We start from the raw sequence: 13438 nt of genomic DNA, 5'->3' as shown, positions 1-13438 counted from the left end.
GGCATCTTATGAAAACTTCACTTAAAACTTCATTTTTCTCAAAGTTCATGGATCTTTTTCACCCATTTCCTTAAAGGTCTTGAAGAAACTTTCAACTAGGGTTTTGAAGTATGCAACATGAGCTTTCCAAAATGTCCAAGAGCATGAAAAAATATGGAGTGTAGCTATGGTTTTGAATTATGCATTTAGTGATCATTTTCACTTGAATTTTCACCATTTTTCACTAAGTTTCAAGACTACATGACCTATAATCCAAGCAATGATGCAAAGAGGCAATAATTGAAGATATTTTCTCTGATTTGAGATCAGAATGGAAGAGGATAAGAAGCTTGAGTTTTAACCATGGTTTGGTCACTTTAACCATTTTGCATTAAATGTAAAAGATTCCTTTTTATCTCTTAAGCCAAATCATCAAACTTTGATCAAGTTGCAAAGCTCTGAGTTCAGACTCTTTGGCCTATAAATAGAGGTTCAAATCACTCTTCAATTCACACCAAAACCTCACAATTATAGGTTTTCTCTCTTCTTTCTTGAATTACAAGTCATGTGTTTCAAAGTGAGGTAGAAAACTCAACCTCCAAACCTTGCAAGTTCTGAACAAAGTGATGCTTCCCACAACTTCTAAATGTCATATATGATGTGTCTGAATCACTCATACACCCCAAAACACCTGAAAACTCAAAATCATCATCTCACCTCCAAATATGCATGACATGAGACTTATCATGCCAATTTTTGTTCAGGCTCAATTCTGTCCAAACTACCACTTCTAACATCATCCATATATCACATATGAACTATCCAATCCATCACATATAGCCAATAACCTCAGAATCATCAAATTCGATTCACTCTTGAAGCTTATGCAGATCGGGTACCATGGCCATGCCCTGATGAATTCAGATGGTTCCAAGCATCCAGACACCTTCCATAAGGTTCATTGAAGCTATCCAGATCATCAAACAACTTCTGTAACACCTCCAAGCAAGAATTCGATTCTCAGTTGTGCCGTTTTTAAGGTAAGTGCTCATGAACTTCAAATTCATACTTCCACGCATCATAAATGAAATGTGAGCATACCATCTTGTTTCTGCACCTATGAGGATCATTAACCCTCAATCAATTGCATCATAACTTGCACATACACGATTTCATATTGAATTTCAGTTCTAGGGTTCTTCATGTTCATGCGAAAATTGACCCCTTTAGAGCAAAAATAAATGAATTCTGAGATCACCATCATGTTCCTTGTGAAAAACCGAGTGAGATAGACCCTTTGCTTGATCAAAACAACACAGTTTTAGAGATTTTCAAATTTCAGTTGGAGGGTTGTTCTTGGCGCGTTTTTGGTTCAAAGGATTTCTGGAAATTGATTTAAAATATAATTAATTCAACGCGTGTATATTACAAGCCACAAGCGTGGCTCAGTTGGCTTTTGTTTTGAGTAGTGACCTCAGGGTCACGAGTTCAAGTCCCTATGGGACCAAACCCTTCTTTTTTTATCACTATTTCTCTTCATTTTCTTCACAACTTCAACCATTAATTTAACCAATCAAAATAACTCATTTTTTATTCATTTTTTACACACTTATTATTTTATATATGTATTTTATGAATATCAAAAAAAATCACAAAAAATATATTTGTTTAATACATTTTTAATTAAGTTTAAAATAACATATTTTAAGTGTTTTTTAATACTTTTAAATATTGTTTTTCACTTGATTTCTCAAATTTAATCACTTGTAAATATTTTTTGAGTAAACCCTAATCATCTAAGTGTCAATTGAAGACAATCTTTTTGTTTATCTTGATTAAATTAACTTCTTTCAAAATTCAAATCATTTTAAATAAGCGATCGCGATTCTTTTCAAAAACGATAAACCATTTCTTTTTGAAACTATTGATTAAATCTTTTTTTAATTGATCAATTGATTTTCAAAACAGTGGGGCCTCTCGAATATTAGAGAGTATAAGACCCACTCCTTTTTCCTTTTATACAGTTTTTCTTTGTACAGAAAACTTTTTCAAAACAAAAACTTTCAAACAGTTTTTCAAACAACGCGTCTGTAAATAAAACAATCAACCATGTTTTATAAAATATACCATGGGCCTCCATGTAGGTATAAGCCCCAAGCCCTTTTGTACATACCCACTCAAGTACATGAAATTAGGTATTTCATTGTACGCCTTTTGTACATATCTCGATCAGTTTGATTTTTAATTTTGAATAACAAACCAAAAATGAAGGTTTCTTTAAATCTTCCCAAAAATACCATGGGCCTCCATGTAGGTATAAGTCCCAAGCCCTTTTGTAAAAACCTGTTTACATAGCTTTGAATAAACTCAAGTGGACCTCTCCCCGAGTGTGAGTCCCGAGCCCTGTGTATACAAATGGATCATGCTTACAGGTATATTTCCTTCATAAACTCCATTATATACACACACTTTGTCATATCTGTATACCTGTTCATGTTTGTTCATACTTGTTCATGTTTGTTCATATGTGTGATATGTGTGCTTGTTCAACTTAGTACAACACTAGGTTCCCCATAGCCTCCTATTGGGCTTCGTGCAAAGAATCTCCCTAGTTTAGGTTAGGACATAGAGTATGGTTTCCCGGTGAAATCGCTCTAAGAGCTCAAACCAACTATACCATGCCTCCCCTTGGGCTTTGTACAAACGAGTGACCCTCCCATAGCCTCCTCTTGGGCTTACAATGCAAGGACCCTGGATTGTCCCTCCCATAGCCTCCTCTTGGGCTTACAATGCAAGGACCCTCGGATAGCCTCCTCTTGGGCTTCGTACAAGGACCCACGGGCTTCTTATAAGCATCCCCAATATCCAAATCAAATACCCTAGGAGATTAGACATTTTTCATCTCTATGCTAGGAGTATCTCTTATATATCATCACAAACAATCAATCAATCAAACTTTTTTGCCACAAGTCTGGCTAATCAATCAATCTTCTTTTGCCACAAGGCTGGCTAATCAATCAAACCGTTTTGCCACCGTACTGGCTGGTTAATCAAAGTTTTTGTCACAAGGCTGACTTCATTGAAACTTTTGCCACAAGGCTGGCTGATTAATCAAAACTTTTTGTCACAAGGCTGACTTCATTGAAAGTTTTTGCCACAAGGCTGGTTAAACAAACAAAAAAAATCAAACAGATGTATGTGATGATATAGATTAGATACATCTAGCATTTAGACGACATTTGTCTATTTTCCTTTGCTTCCACTAGCATAAGTGGGAACTACGATTGCTCTGACTTTCTCAACATCCCTTTGAGAATACGTAGGCACAAGGTCGATCCTTGGCGAGCAAAACAAAACAAAAAAAACCATTCAAACCTTAGCACCCGTAGACCCCGAGCTACAGATGCTCTGATTCCCTCTAAGGGATATGTATGCAGAGGATCGCGATGATCTTTGCGAGCATAATCAAACAAACACCTTAGGTCCCACCTATTTCACAAAAACCTCTCAACAACATGGAATGAAAAAACAAAACAAAGAAACCTATAGAGTACTATAGATACGTTGGGTGCTAATACCTTCCCTTCGTATAACCAACCCTCTTACCCAAGATCTCTCCCCACTTTTAAGGTTATTGCAGCTTTTTTCCTTTTCCTCTTTTGGAAACAATAAAAAGTTTGGTCCGTACAAAAGAAAAATCATTTTTTTGAGCACTCGAGCCCAAAGAAGGCATCAGGTGTCTCATCTCACAAAAAAGAGGAACAAAACGATTTTTCGCCCGCGACAGAAAAATGGCGACTTCACTGGGGACCATCTTTTTTATTGTTTCCAAAGAAAGGGTTATTTCTATTTTGTTTTGTTTTTATTTTATTCTAGTTACATGTGTGGTTCTTTGGTTCTGTTACTTATGTGGTTCTGTTACAAGTGATACATTATGGACAAATCCTAACCCGGATTAAGTACACATAAGAAATTAGGTGGAGGGTATAGTCATGTGCAGGCGCACGTGAGAATCCTTCCGCTCAGTGGAGGTTCCTTGTTTGTAATATATGTTTAGCGAGTTAATTGCGAAGACATTGTTGCTTTCATTGAACTGTAGAAGCTGAGAGACCGTAGAACCCCAACCCATCCTGGCCTTATTAGGTTGTGGTGCAGAAACTATTCAGGTGAAGACTTGGATTAGTTGTCATGCGGAGAACCACACTCAGACGAGTTTTTCTTGAGAATATTGCTGGCTCATGAGTTTAATTGTGGAAAGCCGGTAATATCCGAAAGAAAAATGTAGACTCTGACGTATCAGTAGAACATGTTTTGCAGGTGATTAACTAGAACTATCCCATATTTGGTTCTCTGACCTCATGCTCGTGACGCTGGACCTTTGAACCTGTGTGTACCATGTTTGTGTTACCATGTTGGTGTTGCCATGTTTACAGTACCATGTTTGCGTTACCATGTTCGCTTTACCATGTTTGAATATGTGGCATCCATGCATCCATGCATTCATACATCCATAAAAAATAAAAAAAATCTTTTTCCATAAAAACATGATTTTTTCCAAACAATTAGAGAATTTTCTTTGCAAACATTATAGGATTAAGTTATGGAGTGGGTAAAAAGGCATACCAAGAGGTACGGTTTCAAAGAGCCTAATGTGGAAAGACTGAAAGAGTTAGCGTCTTTTGTACAAGATCCTTCTGATTTTAGGAAAAGCCATGGAAAGCTTTTGCCTATCTTGAACACTCATGTTGATGAAGGACTCCTCAAAACTCTGGTTCAGTTTTATGATCCCATCTACCGGTGTTTTACCTTTCCAGACTATCAGTTGGTACCAACTTTGGAAGAATATGCCAATCTTTTGGGTATTCTTGTGTCTGACAAAATACCTTTCAATGGTTTGGAAGCCATTCCTAAGTCACCAGCCATTGCAGCAGGTACCCATTTGAAGAAATCTGAAATAGAGAGTAATTGGACTACCAAAGGAAACCTTCCAGGTTTGCCTTCACAGTTTCTAATAAAGAAAGCCTTTGATTTCATCGAGACTGGTAGCATGATAGCTTTTGAAGCTGTACTAGCCTTGCTCATCTATGGGTTGGTTCTGTTTCCCAATATCGACGACTTTGTTGATATCAATGCCATAAAGGTCTTTTTGAATGGAAATCCCATTCCGACTCTGCTTGGTGACATGTATTTCTCTGTCCATCATAGGAATCACCAAGGTGGTGGAATTATTGTATGTTGTGCACCTCTGTTGTTTAAATGGATTGTTTCACACTTACCTAAGTCTCCCATTTTCACGGAAAACCGGGAAGGTTTACGTTGGTCTCAAAGACTTATGTCTCTTACTAATAATGATATTCAGTGGTATACCTTGGCTCGCTGCGGTACAGAAACCATTGAAAGTTGTGGAGAATTCGCCAACGTACCCCTCATTGGTACACAAGGAGGAATTAACTACAATCCGGTCCTAGCCCGACGGCAACTCGGGTATGCAAATTCAACTAAACCCATTGGCCCTACAGTGGAAAGCTACTTCTATCAGGAAGGAAATGATCCTCAAGGGTTGAAGACAAAAATGGTGAAAGCCTGGTACGACATCCGATGGAAAGAAAAAGGTGAGATAAAGAACTGTATTGCTACGAACGCCCATACCTGTTGGGTGAAGAAAAGAGCAAGGGAGTTTCAAATGCCTTATGATTTTGAAAAACCCATGTTCCCTGTGGTACCTCAACGACCCAACATTCCCGCTATGGAGGAATACCAAGACACTTTGACCAAGATGAGGATAGAAAAAGACGCTTGGAAAGAAAAATTTCGAAGAACTGATGTGGAAAACAGAAAATTGAAGAAACAAGTGAAAGAACATGAAGAAACTCTCTATTATCAGGATGGATGGCTCATGAACAAAGATGAGAAGATCCGTCGGAAAGACGCTGCAATCAAGAGGTACATCAGAGAAAAAAATCTGGAAGGCTCAACAAGCAACGCTCCGACTCCTGATGATTGGAAGAATGTGGTTGACAAGCTGAAAGCTGAAAAGGCCGAGTTGAAAGCTTACTATGGGAAAGAAATCATGAAGCTCAAGCTGCACAACGCATTTGGTTCTTCGTCTGATGAAGATGTTTAGGATTTGTTTAGATTTTCATGTATCATTTGATTCTGTAAGGAGCTACGCTCCAATGTTGTAACATTTCCCATTATTTCAATAAAAGAATTGTTTGTGTTCAAATATTTGCAAGGAAATAATCTTTAAAATGTTTGGAAAAATCATAAATTTCTTTTTGCATACATCATTCTGCATATCGAGTCTGTTGTATAGAGTCTCATCTTTTGGATCTTTCTCCAATAGATCGTCAAGCTGTCGCGTCTCAAAGTTTCTCGACCGCGCTCGCAATCAGATCACAGATACAATACTCGTTCAAGCAGAAGAAGAGTAATGGAACACTCTAAACAAGAGAATATTGAGCTTCGTGGTACAGTGATCACTCTTCAGGAAAAGTTGGAAAGTCTCACTACTCTGGTTGACTCTTTAATGGCCGCACAGAATCAGCCGCCGCCACCCAACAGTCAAGCAACAGTAACATCTGAAGTCACTACTCCAGTTTCTACAGTTGCATTCGGTATTCCATCTTTCTCCATGCCAGAAGGTTGGGGCCCGCCTTTCAGTTTTGGTACAGGTTTCCGCCATAATTCCTCTGGGGTTCAAACAGCTACAACTGAAGCACCTGCTGCACAAGGTTCAGCATTTATTCCACATTCAGGGGTAACTTTTTCCCAAATCACTATGTGTTATACCCCAAAATTTGCCCACATATTTTTCAAGAAAACTCCAATCTGAAAATTAAGGGTCTCATATAATCATGGATTTGTATTTCAACAAATATCCTGACATATGAAATACTTAGTTTTTAGAATTTTTCTTATACAGTAATTCTTACGCAAACGCCAAATACTGTGTATTACTTCACACATGCTATTTATTTATTTACAGATAAATGGTACTGACACAATTGGTACAGAGTTAAATCTTTTTGCAGGCGCAGAATCAGGGAACTCAGACTGTACTGGTAACAGTATATTAGTTATTTATTATGTCTATGTTTTTAACAAGTCATGTAAATAAAATTTCATTTTTCACATAAAACAAAAACAAAAAACAACAAAAAAGAAAATTAACTTTGACTGTTGATTTTTCACTCTAACTGCTACATCAATACCTGAACAGTCAGTTGACAGCCAAACTGCTGGCAGTACAATTCTCAGTGTTTTGTACCATCAATCAAATCAATCTTTCACAATTCAAAATTCCAAGATTTTTGTTCTAGAAGTCTTCTGAATATCACGCGATTAGCAGAGACTCAACACTGCACAAAAATCAGGTACGCATAACTGTCTCCTACACAAACAGTCCCTAATCAGGGTTTTTCTTGTTTTTACAGGAGCAACAAGTTTTTGAGAGCTCAAATGGATTTCATACACATCCATATATCTCAAAGTACCATCATACAAATTTTCAAACTTCAATTCACTCAGACGCACCGTCAGCAGCTCAAACAGTCAACAGACGACCCGTTTGACCAAAAAAGTCAACAGACAGTCAAAAATGAAATTTTTTGTCAAAGTCCATATTTTGTCAAAGGATTCATCATTTGATCATTGGATGATCATAATTCATCAAGAAAAGATCAAAAATCAACAAAACCCTAAGATTCAAAATTAGGGTTTTTGCCTGAAAAGTCAACTCAACTTTGACTGATCATAACTCTCTCATCCTTCATCCAAAAAATTCAAACCAAAGCTTGTTTTGAAGGAAATTCAATTATCTTTCAAATGCCATTGATCCCATGGTCATTGGATTCACCATTTGAAAAATATGATCAAAGACATTACAGGTCATTTTCAAAGTCAACAAAAAGACACTTTTTTCAAAAGGACACACAAGGAGCTTCAAAAATCATTTTGACATGAGACCAAAGGCATTGGTTAGAGGACTCTTTGAGGTTTCCAAAAAGTGCAAGATCTCCTTCATATGACAAAAATTGAAGGATTTACACCTTGTTGAAGTTGGCTAAATTTTGGGAAAATGCATGAAATCAACATTGCTCAAAAATGTATTTTTTCCAAATGGGGCCAAGTTTTCAGCATTCAAACATCATTTCCATGATGATATGGGCCTCCCACGACCAAGACTAAGCCCACACCATTTTTTATCCATTTTTGGCATAATTTTATCTTATTTTAAGATTAAAATTAAAAAGAAAATGAAATGGATAAAGAATAGCTTGTAGTCCAAGCATGACTCATTCAACTCTGTCCCAAAGCAAAGTACAGCAGAGGAGAAGAAGAAAATCAAGCCATGGTGGCTTAAAGGCAAAGCTACCAATGTTGAAAAAGTCAAGATTCCAAAAAAACTCATCAATGCTTTTGGCTTAGTTTCTAAGCACTCTAATGCTTATAAATAGGCTATAGCACTTCAGTAATAAAAGAGACAGAAATTGAGAGCAAAACTCTTGCTTGTAACACACTTGTAATCTCTTAAAATATTCAAAGAATTTTGAAATTCGAATTCCAAATTTAAGTCACTTTCCATTCAAACTAAACACTCAAACACCTTCCCTGAACATCACTGAAACTATCTCAATCAATTACAAGCCTTGAAGCTCACTGAATCGAGCTACACAGGTTTAGTAAGTAACCAATTACAGCGCTTTTGGTAAGAAAGCGCTATTAAAAGTCTTGTCTGAAGGTTGAAGACGAAGACGTGTCACCCCCCTATTGGTTCTGACGCGCGCGTTTTTTTGAATATAACCCTTGGTTTCAGTGTTTTGCAGGCGTGTCATAAATGATGTTCCCTCACCATCTGGACCATCTGATCTCATTTATGACTCATCCAACGCTCCAGATCACGCGTGCACCTCATACTCCCTCATAAATTTCCACACAGGATCAGTATCCTTTTATTTCTATTTTATTTTCTATTTTATTTTGATTTCTTTGTTAAATTAATTAAAAATAGTTTTAAAAATCCAAAAAATACACAAAAAATATTTTTAGACTTCTAAAATAATATATTATTTTCTGAAATAAAAATATTTTATTTTTCTTCAAAATTTTAATATTTTGCATAATTAATTAGTATATATTTATATATTTACTTTTTTATTATTCTAACCAATCAAAAAATCCTAAAAAAAATTGTTCTTTGTGTTAAATATTGTTTATATATTATAAACTAATTTTGTACATATTTTGAATAATTTTCTCTTTAAGTTTTAATTATTTGTATAATTATTTGCATAATTATGTATTAATTAACTTAATCAATTTCAAATCAATTTCAAAAATTCCAAAAAAATTAGTTTTGTTTTAAAATTAATTGACAAATATTTTGTACATATTTTAAACTTAATTTCTAGGTTTAAATCTATTTTCATCTTTTTTCTTCATTTTAATTTAATTAATCATGCATTAATTATAATTAAAACCAATCATAAAAATTCCAAAAACATGCCTTTTATTTTTCTTGCAATTTAAAATTCCTAGATAAATGTATAGGATGTCAAATTCATGTAAATAGGCTAGTTTACATTTCCCGCACAATCGATGTAATAGCGTAGATTTACTTTCCGCACTTTACATTTCCGCACTTTAATTTCCAGCAAATATAAACTGCGTGTATGTCAAAGATAAAATTGAACCGTTAGATCACTAACTTCAAAGATAAATATCTGAATCCAATCACAATCACACTTGCACCTCTTGAGGTAATCCCTTCTCATTCCTTTCAAAATCAAAGTCAAAATTCCACTGTTTTGAGTACAAAATCGAACCTTGCTTTTATATCCGGTGAAAGGATAGATTTTTAAAGGAAATAGGATAAAGACCTTACAACTCAGGGTAGACCTCCTAGTTTGCTTGCTCAAATCAAAACAAACAAAATTCTCATACACTGTTGATTTTTCAAAACTTTCAAAAAAGACAATACTTTGTATACATCCAAACACGGGTTATTACAAAGTTAACGTTCTTTTCAAAACATCTTTCGAAAGATAAACAAGCATTTTGTATACATCCACACACGGATCATTACAAAATTCAATTTACAAAGGTATTTGAAACCACATATGAGCAATTTCAGAGCAATTGAAAAGTGATCGAAAAACAAGTGAGCTAAGCAAACTTAAGAGCCCATGGATAACCATGGATACAAAGGGTGCTAACACCTTCCCTTTGTATAACCTACCCCCTTACCCAGAATTTCTTAAAGGTCTTTTTTCTGTTTCTTTTATAAACCTTTCCTTAATTGGATAAAATAAAAGGTCGGTGGCGACTCTGTGAATTTTCAAAATGCGAAAGCATTAAGCGACAAAAAAGAGTCAGTTCACGTATCTCTACAGATCAGAGGTATGGCCCGGTATTAAAAAAAATCGGAGGTCCACAGAACTGGCGACTCTGCTGGGGAGATACTTTCAAAAACAAAATGTTTTCAAAAGGGGTTACCTTAAGAGAATAGATCACTTCGATGTTTTCAATTGATTGACTTGATTGCTCTATTTTTCAAAGGCTTGCTTGGGTATTTTGCTTGTGTGAAAGATTCTAACCCGAATCTCGAGATACCTTAAGTATATGACAATAGACCAAGGAAACTGTACGGCATGTACCGATACGGTTGATCTGGTAGTCATCGTTAGTGCGATACTTTGGTTTATACTGATGTCCCTTGAAAACGATCAAGGAGTATATTAGGCTTCCGAAATGTCATTAAACACTAATTTGTCTTAGAACCTTTTTAGTTGAACTTGACTTGTGGCCTATTAAGTGGCTAGCTTTGAAATTGATCGAAGTTAGTTATCCTCGAGGAATATTTTGATCGGCCGCTCGAGCGCCGTATTGAGATGTTACTTCCAAGGATCATAGAACCCGAATACTATTCTAGGACAGGTTTTAACCAACTCAACTTCAGTGGGGAGGGTATCACCTATCAGCTCCATGCAAGCCTTTAAACCTAAGGCTATTGTTTGATTTGTTTTTGTGTGCCACATGTTTGCATCATAAGCATATCATTTTTGCACCAAACACTTCAAGGATCAAAGAGTTTACCTTTGTTTTTGCAGGTAATGGCTCCCGCCACCAAAGATTACATCCGAATCAACATCTCAACGGTACCATCTGAACTAAAAGACTTAGTGTCAGAATTCCCCAGGAATGTTCAATTCACTGAAAGGCATGGTCACCTACTCCATTTGGTTACCTCAAAATTTGAAGAAGACATGATACGGGTCCTGTTCCAGTTCTTTGACCCTGAACATCATTGCTTTACCTTTCCTGATTACCAGTTGGTACCCACTTTGGAAGAATTCTCTGAACTAATTGGATTGCCTGTTCGAAATCAATTACCTTTCACTGGTTTAGAAAGGATTCCAAAACCTGAAGTCATTGCTGCTGCTTTACATCTGCGGAAATCAGAAATCGAGTCCAATTGGGAAACAAAGAGTGGAGTTAAGGGTTTACTTGCCAAATTCTTATTGGAAAAGGCTCGACTACTGCTAGAAAACAAAAGTTATCCAGCTTTTGAGGAAGTTATGGCACTTTTGATCTATGGGTTGGTTTTATTCCCAAATCCCGACCAGTTCATAAGTGTACACATCATCAACCTTTTCCTAATCCGTAACCCGGTACCAACATTGCTGGGAGACATTCTACATTCTCTACACACTCGTACCATGAAGAAACGAGGAACTCTCATGTGCTGTATACCACTACTGGCTAGGTGGTTTACATTTCATCTTCCCCGATCAGTGTTGAGAAATGAACAAAGAATGCATTGGTCTCGCAGGATTATGTCTTTGTCTCATTCAGATATCCGGTGGAACAACTTCTTTCAAAGAGACATTACTATCATTGATCATTGTGGAGAATACCCTAATGTGCCACTCCTTGGCATCAAAGGAGGCATCACTTACAATCCCTCTTTAGCTCTACGCCAATTCGGATATGCAAGGAGCAACGGTCCTCATGACATGATTATCCATGGCATTGTGTTTGATTACGAGAATGATTCTCATAGACACCGACGAAGGTTCATACATGCATGGGGCAGTGTCTATAGAATAGAAAGCAAAACTCTGGGGCAATGGAATTCTATTCCTATGGAACCCTACCTCAGATGGGTCCGCACTCATGCTCAGAAACTCCTTATGCCATATCCTGCTGTTCTACCTGTGACTATTGAACCAGAGGTCGAAGGATATGAACCTCAAGTTATTCTACACCCGGACATGCCAACTGACCTAGAAGAGTTGCAAAAATCTTGGGTTCAACTCAAAGAGGAAAGAGACACCTTCAAATCATACTGTCAGGACTATGAGAGAAGGATATTGGAGCTCACCGGACAGCTTCAAGAAGAACAGCAGATCAACACATTCCTGGGGGCAAAGAGAAAGCGTCCACGGGAGACCTGAAGGATCATTTATTTTATTTCTGTCTTGTAAGCCCAAATGAGGCAAAGAAAAAAGAAAAAAGAAGCAAAAAAAAAAAGAAATAAATTGATTAACTAACGTTTGTTTCTTCTTTAACAAATCTAAACTCTAAGATCCTTGAAACATTGCACACACATTTCACTTCATGCATTGCATATACATTTCATACATTGCATTCATATACATTGCATATACACTTCATACATTGCATACACATGGCATCCAGTCATACACATTGCATAACAGGTTCACATGACGGATTTCTCATCTTCTCGCTGTTTATTTCAGTCAGAAGAGATGGAATCTGAAATGAGCATCAAGAATCTCGAAGCACAGAATGCCCAAGTTCAAGTGGCAATTCTGGAACTGGCAAAGGGGCAGCAAGAACTGAAAGCCCTGATAATCAAGAAGAAAAAGAAGCCCAAAGGATCTGTAGGTGTGAGTCACCTGAGAAGAAAGATCAAAATTCCAGTCAAAAAGTTCACAAAGCCACCGATCCCTGAAACAGTCGGTGATGATGAACAAGAAGACAATCAAAGCAACCAGGGTTCTGCTAAACCCTCTCTCTCTTCAAATGAAGAAAATGATCATTCTGGGGACGAACCGGATAATGAAAAATACCAACAGCTGGAAGACCGTATGAAAGCTATGGAGATACAAAAAATACCTGGCTTAGATTTCAATGATCTGGGGCTCATCTCGGATGTTGTTATCCCTCCAAAATTCAAAGTTCCTGTCTTTGCAAAATATGATGGAGTTTCTTGCCCGAAACTACATCTGAGATCCTATGTGAGGAAGATACAACCTCATACAACGGATAACAAATTGTGGATTCACTTCTTCCAAGAAAGTCTGTCGGGTACACAACTCGAGTGGTACTACCAGCTGGAAAATACCAAGGTTCATACTTGGGAAGAATTAGCTGCTGCTTTTTACAAACAGTACCAATACAATGCTGATCTTGCGCCAACCCGTACTCAACT

This window comes from Vicia villosa, unplaced genomic scaffold (genome assembly GCF_029867415.1).
Source record: "Vicia villosa cultivar HV-30 ecotype Madison, WI unplaced genomic scaffold, Vvil1.0 ctg.000634F_1_1, whole genome shotgun sequence".
In the NCBI taxonomy this organism is placed as follows: domain Eukaryota; kingdom Viridiplantae; phylum Streptophyta; class Magnoliopsida; order Fabales; family Fabaceae; genus Vicia; species Vicia villosa.
Note: the sequence above shows the minus strand (reverse complement) of the source record.